The 14,329-nt window shown below is 37.6% G+C and overlaps 1 protein-coding gene across 1 annotated transcript in view; it reads right to left on the minus strand.

The window, feature by feature from the left end:
* Positions 1-8,353, minus strand: part of LOC150094670 (putative peptidyl-tRNA hydrolase 2) — a 166,163-nt gene extending 157,810 nt beyond the window's left edge. The window contains exon 1 of the mRNA XM_090411267.1: positions 8,217-8,353. The gene's annotated coding sequence lies outside the window, so the exon portion shown is untranslated. The remainder of the gene's footprint in view (positions 1-8,216) is intronic.
* Positions 8,354-14,329: the final 5,976 nt, after the last annotated feature.

Below are 14,329 nucleotides of genomic sequence, written 5' to 3' on the forward strand. Positions count from 1 at the left end.
CTGTGCAGTAGAGAGTGTCTCTCTCTCTGGCTCCTCCTCACCACTGTCACATTCAGATTCCTTTGCCATCTCTGGGAGGTCTACTGCGTTTAACTCCCTCTGATAGGTTTGAAGAAGTTCTTACACATCATCAGCATCAACTTCCAATCCCATTGCCTGCTGAAGGTGGAGTTTCTGTTTTGTAGTTGCTTTGTTCCTAAAAATCATGGTTCACAGAGTATCACATTCCACACAGAGTTTATAGTGGTTGTGGTTACCTCTTTTATGCCTTTCTAACAATTCTAATGGCCTCAAGGATGTTGTACTCCTTCAAATATTCACTGAGGATAGAGGTATTTGGAGTTGATGTGTGCTTGTAGCATTTAGCAAATGTCAGCTTTGTGTAAGTTGAACCTGCTGGTCATGGGCTGGAGGAGAAGAGTGGTGTTGGGTGGGATGATTGAAAAAAAACAAAAAGACAAGAATTTAATTTAGACACTCATACAGCTTTATAGATTAAAAGAAAGCTTTTGATAAAATACAAAGAAAAAACTATGGAATGTAACGAAAAAAAACAAGGATATCCATTACATTTCGTGCAAGCTATACAAAGTTTATATAAAGATACAAAAAACACAATTACAGTAAGATAATAAATTAACAGAAGAAACTGAAATAAATCAAGGTGTCAGACAGGGATGTAACTCATCTCCAACTCTATTCAATATATATATATATATATATATAAATCAGCAGCATTGCATGCTCATTTCGATTGGGTATGCTGTTGTGTGGGTTATGCAACCCATGCTACAGATTTCACATCAATTTGACCGTGAAATCCGTATGCATGGGCATGCATCCACAGAAAATTTTTTTTGGGGGGGGGGGCTTAGAGACAAATAATTACATCAATAAATTTTTATAATTACTGATTTAATTAAATAATTACATCAATAAACATCTTTTAGCTTTTTTTGATGTAATTATTTGTCAATGTAAACTATAAATACGTTATTTTCATTTTGCATCAATTTTAATGATCTTTAATTCTTGGGGAAAAAAAGCTATTCAGAATTAATAGTTTTTAGCACAATTAAATATTGACTGGCATATTTTATTAAAAATCAACTAATCAATCCTAAATTAAATTATTTCAGTTTAAAAGCAAAAAAAAAACATAAAACTAACAAGTAAAATAATCTCTAAAAATGTATTTTTCTGTTTAAATTTGTTTCACTATAAATTTACAATTCACACTTCACTCAGTAGCTCACTAGACACAGAGGGCAAACTAACCGATCACTGTTCACAAATCAGAAAAACATGTACCAAAAACAGGAACGTGTGTTTTATTGCTGCAATAAAACACGTGTTCTACGGCTACCCTGCATGGGCTGAAACATGCCAACTCATCATAAAATTTTAAGACAGACAAAACTTTCCATGGTCGAGGGTTTAAGGTTACATATCTCAATCAATTTTATGATTATAATTTGTAGAATTTTTTAATCTATCCGGGGGGAAGTGCCCCCCTCGCGCAGATGCCCATGACTGTGTGATTGCATTTTATTGATGTATGGAAGTTTTGAGAGGGCATAGCACATCATCGCTCACCTTAATTGGCCCAATGCAATTAATTGCAGGATTTGAATACTTTTGCGTAGAGTCGGGGAACAATCTGTTTTAGGATTTATTAGAAAACAACAATGAAGGAGAATGCTATATTTGGTTGGTATATTTCAAATACTCAAAGCTGAAAATATGTGAACCATCATTTATAAGACATGTGAGAATAGGAAAGAATAAGTGCGAGTAGAAACACTTTCATTAATGGTAAACGAATATTAATAATTATCATTTGTGATATGCGTGTCCGATAAGTTGCTGGTAGAGCGAATAGCACAATCCTATAAATTCTAAACATGAATAAGTGAATTTATCATGGCATAATTTAAAAAAAAAAAAAAATTATGGAGAGAGAGAGTATTGCAGGAATAAATATGGTTTGATGGAGCAGCAAATCATCTCGTAAAATTTGTTGCACGTTATACGTATTTCTCTGGTTTGTATATTTTGCTCTGTTTCCCAAGAATTTTATTTTGTTTACTGAGACGCTTACTCTTACTTTACAGTATACATAACATCCGATCATTATCGGAATTATCCACACTTTCGGGAATCCTAAATTCATTAGTTTGTTTGTTTTTTTTTAGTATCAGCAGTTCTTCTATCTTATCAATCTCACATATGCTGGTATTTTGTTGTAGATCAACAATGTCTTATAATACACAGAATATTCATTTTTATTCAGGAATAGATATTTTTTATTGTCTGTTGTTTCTGAAGACTACAATAAAAATGTCTCTATATACCGTTAAAAAACTGTGTGCAACCTCAACAGATGCTATGCTGCACAAGCAAAAGAAAAAAAAACAATTAGCATTTTTCTCCTAACATCCACTTTCAAATTTTCAATTCCAGAAAACATGTGTAACAACTGTTTAATACACATCGGATACGAAAAGTGCTCAACTCATGGTAAGCGAACAACGTTCAATTGGACTAGTTGACACAATAACCAATCACAGATACTAGGTGCTGAGTGAGCTCAAAATTTCAGCACCTAGCCAAGCCTTCTCAGCAGTTTAAAAATACTACAACACTAAGAATTTGACCCACTGCGCCCTCTTTACATATTTTCAAAGGGCACAAAGGTGTATGCATTTCGAAAGCACACCCGGGCTATTAATGTAAATGTGAAGCAATGTTTACACACCAAGAAGTGCCCTCTTCATGAAGCACTAATGCTTTATTACCCTCCTGAAGAGCACAATGAAGCATTAGTATATTGTATTCAATTTTAATTCTGCAAACAATATATATATATATATATATATATATATATATATATATATCAGAGTATTAAAATATAGAAAACAACAATAAAACAAGATGTCCAGTTAACAAGAAGAACTGTTATCAATACAATGTTGTATGCAGATGAACAGATTATATTATAAGACAATGAAGATGACCTTCAAAAATCAGTTTATGAATTAAACAAAATAAGCCAACAAAACAATTTAGAAAGTTCACAAAAGAAAACAAAAGTCGTAGCATTTAAAAGTCGAGATCATGTTAGATCAAAAATAGCTATATAAAATAATGGTAATCAGTCGGGTCATCGGGTTTGTTAAGGGAAGATCATGTTTCACTAACTTACTTATGTACTATAACTAAGTAACAAATACCTTGGACAGACGAGATGCATATATACAGTGCTGTACTTGGATTTTGCAAAGGCTTTTGATAGAGTGCCACATGACAATCTCTTAAATAAATTCAAACAGATGGAACTGGATAACAGACTTCTGTGTTGGATCAGTGACTGGCTGTCAGATAGGTATCGGAAAGTTGTATATGGGGGGTGCAGTATCTCAAAAGGGAAAGGTCACCAGTGGTGTGCCACAGGGATCAGTTTCGGGGGCCATTGTCGTTCAATTTGTATGTTAATGATATTGGGTCAGGTTTAACAAGTGATATCCAGCTGTTTGCAGATGATGCAAAACTGGGGAGAGCAATGCACAGTCAGGCTGATGTTAATGCCTTACAAGAGGACTTAAATAGATTGCATGAATGGGCAGGTAAATGGAACTGTCAGTTCAATGTTGCCAAGTGTAAGGTTTTGAGATTTGTTAAGCAACGATGGGATGCAAAGTATACACTTGGTGGGAAAACTAACAGAAGTAAAGGAGTGAGAGATCTAGGAGTGATGGTAGACAAGGACCTGAAATTTAGGGACCACATTGCATAAGTTGTGAAGACATCACATCGAATAATGGCAATGATGCGAAGAACTCTTGACATACAGAAATAGAGGTTATGATTCCATTGTATAAGGCCTTGATCAGGCCTCATATGAATTATTGTGCACAGATTTGATCGCCAGGTTTTCATAGTGACGAGGATATGTTGGAAAGGGTACAGAGATGATTCACAAAGGTAGTCAGTGGTCTTTGGAATGTGGAGTACGAGGAAAAATTGAGAGAATGTAAGTTGCAGAGCCTCGTGAATAGAAGGAAAGGGGGGGGGAGCATATGATTGGCATAAGCTGGCCAGGGGCTGTTATCAGGCAGAAATGAAGAGATTTTTCATAGAATGGAAGAGGGGAGTAGAACAAGGGGCTATTGCTGGAAACTGTATAAGGAGGGTGTGAGCAAAGGAGTGAGAAGCAGGTTCTTTGCATGGTGAGTGGAATGCATTGCCTGAGTGTGTTGTGGATGCGAACACATTGAATCAGTTTAAGACGCAATTGGATGAACATTGTATGCAATAGTGAGTACCTCCCACAATGAGTCTCTGACTCCATGGAGGTCAAATGTTGATAATAATAATTAAATAAAATAATTATTTTATTTTATATAACTATTTTTAATTCATTAATTATTTAGGCTGCATAACATATTTAAAAAATATAGATGAAAAATAAAGAAATTTCAGAAAATCTGTGGAACAATTAAAAGAAAAATAAAAATAAATAAATAAAAAATAAGGAACTCAACTAAAATTTTATAAATGGCCACTCCCACTCTATTACATGTTTCAGAAAAATGGACTGCTAAAAAGAAAGCTGAAAGTAAAATACAAGTTACAGAGATGACATTTTAAGAGCAATTAAAGGATGGACAAAATTGGGTCATATAAGAAATAACATCAAAAAAGAACTAGATATTTACAACATAAATGAAAAGATCAAGGAATATAAAGAGAAATGGAAAAAACATCTATTTAGGATGGAAAGATATCATCTACCAAAAAAGGTGGATAGATATAGACCAAAGGGAGGGAGGAGAGAGAGAGAGAGAGAGAGAGAAAAGACCAGCTGAAAGACGGTCAAGCCATAACAGACAAATACCTAATCCTTGAAGAGAAGAAAAATTTAATATTGGCCAAAAGGAAACTTCACACTGATATGGACTGCCCGTTCAGGGTCATTGTCCAATAACAGCAATACTTTGAGAGGGATTAGAGGTAGTTCTGTACAGTTGAAGAGAAAACTTCTTCCATCCAATCATTGAAAAGTTTCCTGATAACCTATGCTCTCTTGCTCTTGCAGTAACTCTAAGAAAAACTTTGTGATGTTCTTCTGCCTGAAAATACTTAATTTTCTGAATGACAAACAAGCAGAAGCTTGATTTTAAGGTCTTCAAAGACATTCCCATAACAGAGCAGAATGAAGCAGTCCTTCATGGGGGTTGTAGCCGTAAGTTGGACTCCTCTTTCGTAATATAAGTCCTACTTGGTAACTTCTTCCAGAAGATACCTGTTTCATCTGCAATGAAGTAGAAGATATCTCCTCTTCAACAAGTTCTGCAAACTCAATTTTAAACTCTGCCTCTTGGTTGGCACTGGCAGCCTCCCCATGCCTCACAACACTTTTAATACCCAACCTTTTTGAACCTTTTGAACTAGCCATGAGAGGCAGTAAACTCAATGAATCAAGCATTTGATGAAGGTGATTCACTAACTCATTCATTAAAAAGTCTCTGCCTTTTCACAAATAAAAACCTGAGAAGGAAAATAACCTCTCATTTGCTTTTCCCTAATGAATATTTCTAGCAGTCTTTCTATTCCACAATTGTTTCTCTCCCTTTACAGTCTAGTTGAGAAAACTGTCACTTTCGTTTTTTCCACCACCTCTTGGCTCTTAATTATTGTATTTGCAGTCGTCCTGGCCATGTTATATTTTTCACAAATTAACTTAACACTGAGCCCTTGATTATGATCTTTTATTATTGCTTGTTTTATGGCTAAATTGATGGCCTCTCTTGGTGCTTTACTTGCAAAACCAGCTTCAGAAGACCGAGTTCTCCTAGAAGCCTTTATAATTTTATGAGTCTTTCTTAATTAAAATGAAGAAAATTAAAATTGATAAAAGTTAAAATTAAATTAACTTACAGTACAGTACTGCAGTAGGTACAATAAACACAAGTCATGCAATACTACCCCCAATACCTAAAAAATATAAAAATGAAGCCAGGGATCATTATTACACAACCATTCAACAAAATGCCTGGACAACAACTCACACCGGGTAGCAGTGCTCTGTGCATTCCTCAACCGGTCATCATGCAGACCTCATGGGGGCAATGCATGATAATAAATGAAGTAGGTGACAAAGAATGAATGCATGTAGGCCAATAGAAACTTTGTTGCTAAACAAAAAGAAGAAATCTGAGCATGACATTAAATGAGGTTCAACTCTATATCAATCTTTATAACACTGCTGTATAGGGTTAAGATATAAAAGTGCAGTGAGAAATTATACAAAATGAGATGTTCATAAATTATTAACCTCTAAATGTCTCTGTCTATACCACCAAGACATACCTCAGATGACGATGTAAACAATGAATGTTACCTATTCACCACTCAAGACAGTGAGTAGTGGTTAGGTGATAGTGGACTTTTAACTGAATGGAAGCCTACGAAGATAATAACATCATTAATTTGAGTGAATAAGTGAGACGAAGAGAGAATGTGTGTCAAATTAAAAAAATACAAAAATTACATTTATTAATATTATTCATTTAACATAAACTAAAAACAGATAACAAAATAAAAGAGCAAAAGACTTTACATTTTATTCTTGTATTTTAAACAAATTAAATATAAGACTTTTTTTTCATAATGGAATTAAAGTATGATAAGTTAATCTCTTAGATGCTTCCCCCCACCACCCAAAAAAAAAACAAAAAAACTTCTTAGGAATTTCCCCCCATCCACTTCAGGCACTCCTCTGCTGGATCTACCCCCACTTTTTTTTTTGTTGCTCCCACCCACCCATAAAAGGTTATTTCAAACCTATAGTACATTTTGTATCATGGATGGACTAAAGATATTTTGTTTTATTTTTTATCAATTTTATTTTATTTTTGGATTTTTAATTAACATTTGCCACATCTGTGATGAAATCCTTAGGAAAATAACTGTTAGTCAAATGAAATGCAAGCCAATAAGCAATGTAAACTTTATTTAATAAAAATATAATATAGTAAAACTTGAGAAAATAACCAGCTCTATGAATCAGCCAGTTCTCTAATTAGATGTTTATGGTGAGCAATAAAACTCCTACTGATGTGAAGCTTAACTATGCTGGCCTTATTTTAAAGAGCAGCTCAACAACTTACATGGATTCACCACATTTGTGTTTTGCTAACTTCTTTTTTACCTTAGTTATGTGCATTGTCATATAGCAAAACTTACAAATGAAAGCACAAATATCACTTTTATTTCACAGTGGTTTGCACTATATCTCACATGCAGGTTTGCAGAACCTATGGAACACTACAATATTTGTGTATTAATTCATAATGGACTACTATTACCAAGTTCATACTACTATTCCAATAATTAGAAGATGTGAATGCTGATTGATATTATTTACTCCTGTGGGGTCTCAAGGATGATCATGGAAGTTATGCTATACATCTCATTACAAAATTATACTTTTGCTTAAATTCACTTGGCATCCTATCAGGAAATGCATCCCCCCCCCCTCCCAGACTACAGAAAGCATCATTCCTTACTAAACGTTCAAGAATGGTTCTTTGTTCTTCCCCTCAACCACTTACCATGCTATTCAAATTTTTCCCTGATTCTATCTTATAAGATGTTTTCATTAACTTGTATGTGCTAAGAGAGTTCCCTGTTGAACATCCAGTTACCACAGTTTGGCATTCCTTAATTCGATCTCAATCAATTTTCCAGTGCTGTTGTGTTCTTACCTACCTACCTATGAAAATTTTCCAGTGTTTCTCATCCTCATAATCCAGAACTCTAAATCTGAGCAGTAGGGTATTAGTGAAGTAGTCCAGATATGGTCTGGTTAATGTCCTCCTCATTATCGCACTCACCTCTGCAACATAAGATCTATTCCGTCAAAGGTAAACATTTTAAGTCTTTAATCTCACAGAGACTTACTTCTATGCAGAATGACATTCATTCACTAATTTTCACATTAGTGATAAAGAGAAACACTTGAACAGCACTGAACACACCCGATATCAGGAATTTGTCACCAGTTTGTAAAACATGAAATACTGGTATCATTCATCACGTTAGTATAAACGATTGCTTCAAACTCCTGTAACTCTCGTACATTTGATTTAGAATCTATTCAGCTACAATTTTTGGCATAGTGTTCGTGTGATGAAATAAAATTCACAACTTACCAAATAATGCCGTTTATGTTTATGCAACGCTGGAAACTGGCAGAGTTAATAATTACCACGTGCAGAACACCAAACTGCCATGTTCGCTAACAGATTATTCATTCACGTTTCTCATGAAAAGAAACATAAGAAACGTGGAAATATTCAGACTCGCCTGAATTCGCCCGACCTTTAATTGTCAACGATATTTCTTTAAAAATACTACATAACATAACATAATGTTTTAATATATTATAATTTTAATTATAATTATAACTTTGTGGATGTGGCATTTGCATACCACGGCGCTTGACCGCACAAAGGAAGACTTTGTTTCGAATCTAGTCGTCGACTAGAGGAAATTTTTCTAAGCCTTTTTTCGACCGGTTCCCGAGTTAATCGTTCTCTGGCACGGGGAAGCGGCTTTTTTTCTGCCGGAAACTCGAGTTTTTCGTCCCGTAAACTCAACAAAATCGACCGTAGAACCCACATATTTAGAACATTAAATATATTGTGTTAAAGTTAGGGACAACGATATGATAACTTTTCACTTGTTGAGCCGTCTCTCTTCACTGCATGCCGCTTAATTAGTGATAGCCTTGGACCAGCTATTTCTGAATGACCGCCAGTGGAGATTGAACTGCCCACTCAGTCTCCAAAAGTTAGATAGGGCTAAACGGACTCACCTACTCCCTATACGGGATTAAAAAGGCGTTTTTAGAACTTTCCTTATGATAATATAGGGTGTCCCAAAATTCACGCAAGATTTAAATTTAGCGCCATTTGTGCGGTAAAGTGTTGCCAACGAGAAAAAAAAAGACAGCGTGACAGCTGACAGTTCAGGGTTATTAAAATGGAGCGCTACACGAAAGAACAACGCATTTTCATTGTTGAGCAATATTTTAAAAAGAATGAAGGTTTGGCAGTTACAATTCGCAATTTTCGTACAAAATATGGTCAGAATAGTCATTTAACTTCATCAACTGTGAAAAGATTAATTAAAAAATTCAAGGAAACTGGATCAATTAGTGATCTTATACACTCTGGCCGTCCTTCAACAAGTCGTTCAAAAGAAAACATCGAAGCAGTTCGTGAGTGTGTTGCTGAGAGACCAGGAACATCAATTCAGCACCGTGGTCTTGAATTGGGCATTTCGAGAGGCTCTCTACAGCGTGTTCTCACGAAAGATTTGCATCTTTATGCTTACAAAGTTCAATTGACTCAAGAACTGAAGCCTACTGACCACACACAGCGAAGAGAGTTCGTTGAATGGATTATGGAACAACAACAAGCGGATGCTTATTTTTCGAACAAAATCATCTTCAGCGATAAGGCTCATTTCATCTTGATGGCTTCGTTAATCGACAAAATTGTCGCATTTGGGGTTCAGAAAATCCACGAGTGATTGTTGAGAAACAAATGCATCCACAACGTGTCACTGTTTGGTGCAGATTTTGGGCTGGAGGCATCATCGGTCCATTCTTCTTCGAAAATGCGGCTGGTAAGGCAATAACAGTTAATGGTGCTCGCTATCGCGACATGATAATCCAGTTTTTTGTGCCTAAATTGCAAGATATGGATGTGGACAACATGTGGTTTCAACAAAACGGTGCCACATGCCATACAGCCCGAGAAACAATTCAATTACTGCATGAGTCATTTCCTGATCGTGTAATTTCCCGATTTGGTGATCAGAATTGGCCGCCCAGATCATGTGACTTAACGCCGTTGAACTTTTTTCTTTGGGGTTTTTTAAAGTCTAAGGTTTATGCCAACAAGCCCACGACCACCCACGCCTTGAAGGAGGAAATTGAGCGCTGTATCAACGAAATTCAGTCACATTTATGCAAAACGGTCATGGAAAATTTCCACAAAAGAGTGCGTATGTGCCAGCAAAGCCATGGAGGCCATTTACCCGATATGCTATTCCATGCATAACCCTATACTGTATACTTTATGAATCAATAAGAATATACAATTTCTAATTAAAAACCTGTGTTTTCTATCAAAATTACTTCTTGCGTGAATTTTGGGACACCCTGTATAATACGGAAGTGTAGAGTTTTTCCGCTGGAAACTATGAGTTCTCATCCCTTAAAACACGCTAACCAACCCTGTGTGTGTGCGTGTGTGTGTGTGCGTGTGTGTGTGTACGCGTGCGTGCGTGTGTGCGTGCGCGCGCGCATGTGTGTGTAATGTATATAATTCATACGTTATTTCAATCCAACCTTTCTGTGTGCACTTTGTCAAGAAAATCCATTCCACTACATCACAAAGCTGCACGGCGAGATTCAGATATTGTGACGAAAGGGTGAACCCATTTATTAAATCCTCTATACCCAATATTTGTTAGTACTCTGTATATATACTCTTTGAAGAGTATATATACAGAGTACTAACGGTAAAAAGGTATACACAGAGGACTAACGATTTACCCTTTCCTCAACTGTCCTTGAACTTAAGGATTGCCAAAAAAGGCCATGCTAAAAGTCATTAGTGACACTACCTTGAATTATTTTAACCAATCATGAAGCACTACTTGGATATAATAATAATGTGTTAGGCATGTGCACTAACCTTGTTGCTTATCACTCTCCACTCAAGAGGCTGCTGTTTCGAATCCAGCGTAGGCATGGTTGTTTGTGATTGTCCTCTCCCAATATGGACTGGGTCACCAAAGAGATTAATAGACCCAAAACCTCCCGCAAAGAGAGAGAGAGAGAGAGAGAGAGAGGCTTTCACCCTGCAGTGGGCAGAAAAATAGGCGGTTAATTTTTTATTTATTTTTTTATACTGCCTCTACTTTGCAATTGCCGATCACAGCACCTTGCGATGTGGTTTGTTTTCACAAACGGAACTCTGCCATAACTAGCGAGAAATGCAGCTACAAAAAGATATTTTCATAGATGGAGGAAATTAAACCTTGGTCTACTAGGCGATTGTTCATCTTCTTCAGCCAGTGAAACAACACCAACATGCTAACTAGAGTAGAAAGTATTTTACCTTGGTATACTAAATGTTAAAGATTCCAAGCTATTTTAAACCAGGTTTTACTCCATTTCCCAAGTAAGCAAACAGACAAATAAGTCAATTTTGCGCCTGCACGTAATGCGAGTCTAGCTGACCCTGCAGGTAGTGCAAGACCAAGTTAACTCATGGTAAAAGTAGAATAAGCTCTGATCACTAATCTTAATATAAACTTTGGTCTACTAGGCGATTCTTCATCTTCTTCAGCCAGTGAAACCACACCAACGTGCTAACTAGAGTAGAAAGTATTTTACCTTGGTTATAATAAATGTTAAAGATACCAAACTATTTTAAACCTGGTTTTACTCCATTTCCCAAGTAAGCAAACAGACAAATAAGTCAAGTTTGCGCCTGCACATAATGCGAGTCTAGCTGACCCTGCAGGTAGTGCAAGACCATGGTAACTCATGGTAAAAGTAGAATAAGCTCTGATCACTAATCTTAATATTTACCCATAATGCAAAGCACATCTCCTGGAGAAGTTGTATGATGCTTTGTATTAAAGGCAAGGGGGCCACTACCCAGACCGGTTTCGACCTTTATTGAGGTAGAATGGGAGTTCATATCCCTTCATCATTGGCCTCTTTAGAGTCAAAAAAGTTGTGCTGAGAGTCAGCTTGATAGTGAGAGAGGAGGAGAAAGATAGAGTGGATAGTAGTAGATAGTTGAAAGAAGCCTCAGTCGATCTACTTCGCCTGACTTAAATGCCAGCAGCAAGCAGATCTCCGACATTATCTCCCTCCATCCATTCTTTTCAGCTTTCCTCTGTCAGTCACCTCTTCAGATGACTGCCCGAGGAAAGTGGGGAAAAACAAATGAAAGAAGCAACACATGAAAAAGGAACTGGTAAATAACATTAAAACGTACATATAACAATATGTAAGACAGAACCAAAGAAATAAACTAGGCGAATTTCGGAATTTCAAACTGGATGATCAGAAGAACGTGGGAAGAGCCTGGCCTGGGTGTTGCAGCCCACAAGAAGCAGCACCGCCTCGATGTACGCCTTCGCAGCCCAGGTTTTCAGGGTACCCCCTCCTGTGGAATAGACAAATACATTTTCATAGCAAAAATTGTAATTTCAAAGGGAAAGAGAAAAAGAAAAAAAAACTTTTTTTTCCCTTCTCGAGTCTGGCAGCTCAATACGACGAATTTACTGACTTGTCCGCCTGTTAAGCAAGGATTAAATCCTCCTGCTTTCTGTTGTTGTGGATTTTGAGGATGGGATCTTCTAACTTTTCTCCGCGGGAGTAATTTAGCATTCCTAGGCCTCTGTACAATGCTGCTCCTGCGTCATCCTTTGCATCAATATATTCTTCGATTTGTTCTGGAGTGATTTCGTCTATGTCTTCGACAAACATATCGCTCCACTCTGCGCTTACCACTTTAGGCCCATTTTTCCCTGTGAGGATAAGTAGGATATGCCCGAATGTTTCTATTTCATTTCGTAAAGCCTCCGCATCCTCGGGGAAGTCTTTTAGCAGATGCAGTATTGGTGCATTGGCTTTTGCATAAGGGTACGTTGTGGGTTCTGCTGTTAGCTTTCCAGGTTCAGCTATGCCCGGACTCCCTGGTTTTGGTTTTTTCACATTCCCTTCTTCGGGCTGCCTGGCCTTTTTTGTTTGGTTTCTTCGCTATGAATTTCCATTTCTACTGTTTCTTCTACTGTTGTTTCTTCAACTACCGTGATAGGACCTTCCTGGTGGTGTTTCTGTTTATTTTCTGTGGCGGTGGTTTGGTCGTTGGCTGGATCCTCATGTTTGGCGTCTTTCAGCTGCTTCTACCGTTTTGTCTGTCGGTTTCTCTGTTACTCCATTTTGCGATGTGGCAGTGTGATTCTTTGTTGCTGCCCTTTCATGTGCAGCCTTCAGGGTTGGGAAGTCGTTCTGCTCCATGCCACTGCTATCGTTTTCCGGTGTTGCAGTGTTGGGCGTAATAGTACCTCCCACTCTTTCTGCATGGTTTCTACTTGGACAGGTGTCCACTTTATGGTCTGTGTTTCTACATTTTAAGCAGGCCGACTGGCAATTCTCCAATGTACGGCCCGCTGTCAGGCAGTTCCTGCATTTCATATCCTGGGCACTGAGCCCCGAGATGTGTGAGGGCACCGCACTTAAAACACTGTCGCTTTAGGCCAGGTTAGCTGACCATTACCCTGGCTGATCCTCTCTTGACGAAATTCGGAATTTCTGCCTTCATTATGACGGAAAAGGTGACCTCACCTGACTTCCATTGAGGGAAGTCAGCGTCCATGCCAATTTTTATATCACGCACGGCAACCCATTTCGAGAAGACTTTAGTTATGATGTCAGTGTCTTCTTTGAGATATTCTAGTGGGAAGTCATCTATTCTTACTCTTTTGGAAAAACTTCCCACCACAAAAGGATGAAAAACTTTTCCCTGGCACTCGACTCCTGTCAGTAATTTTTCTCTAGTTGCAACGTTAGTGCATACAACTTGAAACCTTCCCACCCACCCCCATAAGGGGTAAAACCAGAAATGTTGTCTGCCCCGACATAGTTAATTATAGTCGTCGCAAATGCCCTCTTCTCAATATCAGCATCAAATTAAAACTCGAGGGTTATTACCCTCGGTAAAACCGAAGATATTACTTAAAGAAAGGAAGGAAGAAGACTTTCCAAGAATAGTCTATTCCTATAAAATAGCGGAATGCCGTGCATAGGCCTAAAGAACCGACAGAAAGAACAAAGAAATCTTACAAAGGCACGACTTCAGTCGGAGCTCTCTTTTCCGTTCTCCTAAGCTGTTGCTGGAATCCACTGGAACAGGTTCGAAGCAGAACTGGAACATGTAGCTCTCTCTCGGGGTATGGTAACAGGCAACTTGAGGTCTCATCAGTGGGAGCCAGGCTAGTAATACAAAGATCTGGGGGAACTGAGGTGCTTTCCCTGATTTGTGGAGAAGGATTACATCTGCCTGCTTCCAGCGAGTGAGAAAGTAGTTGAGTCTTAGCATCGAATTAATGATAGCCACTAGATGCATTATTATTTTGTGAGGGAGTGCTTTTCTGTTATTCAGGTTCTTGATGATTTCGTATATTTCATTTGGCGTGGTATAGCTTGTGTTATCATGGGTGGTGGAACGAT

This window comes from Typopeltis vanoorti, chromosome 21, assembly GCF_054136105.1.
Source record: "Typopeltis vanoorti isolate ZY-2024b chromosome 21, IOZ_Tvanoo_1.0, whole genome shotgun sequence".
Classification (NCBI taxonomy): domain Eukaryota; kingdom Metazoa; phylum Arthropoda; class Arachnida; order Uropygi; family Thelyphonidae; genus Typopeltis; species Typopeltis vanoorti.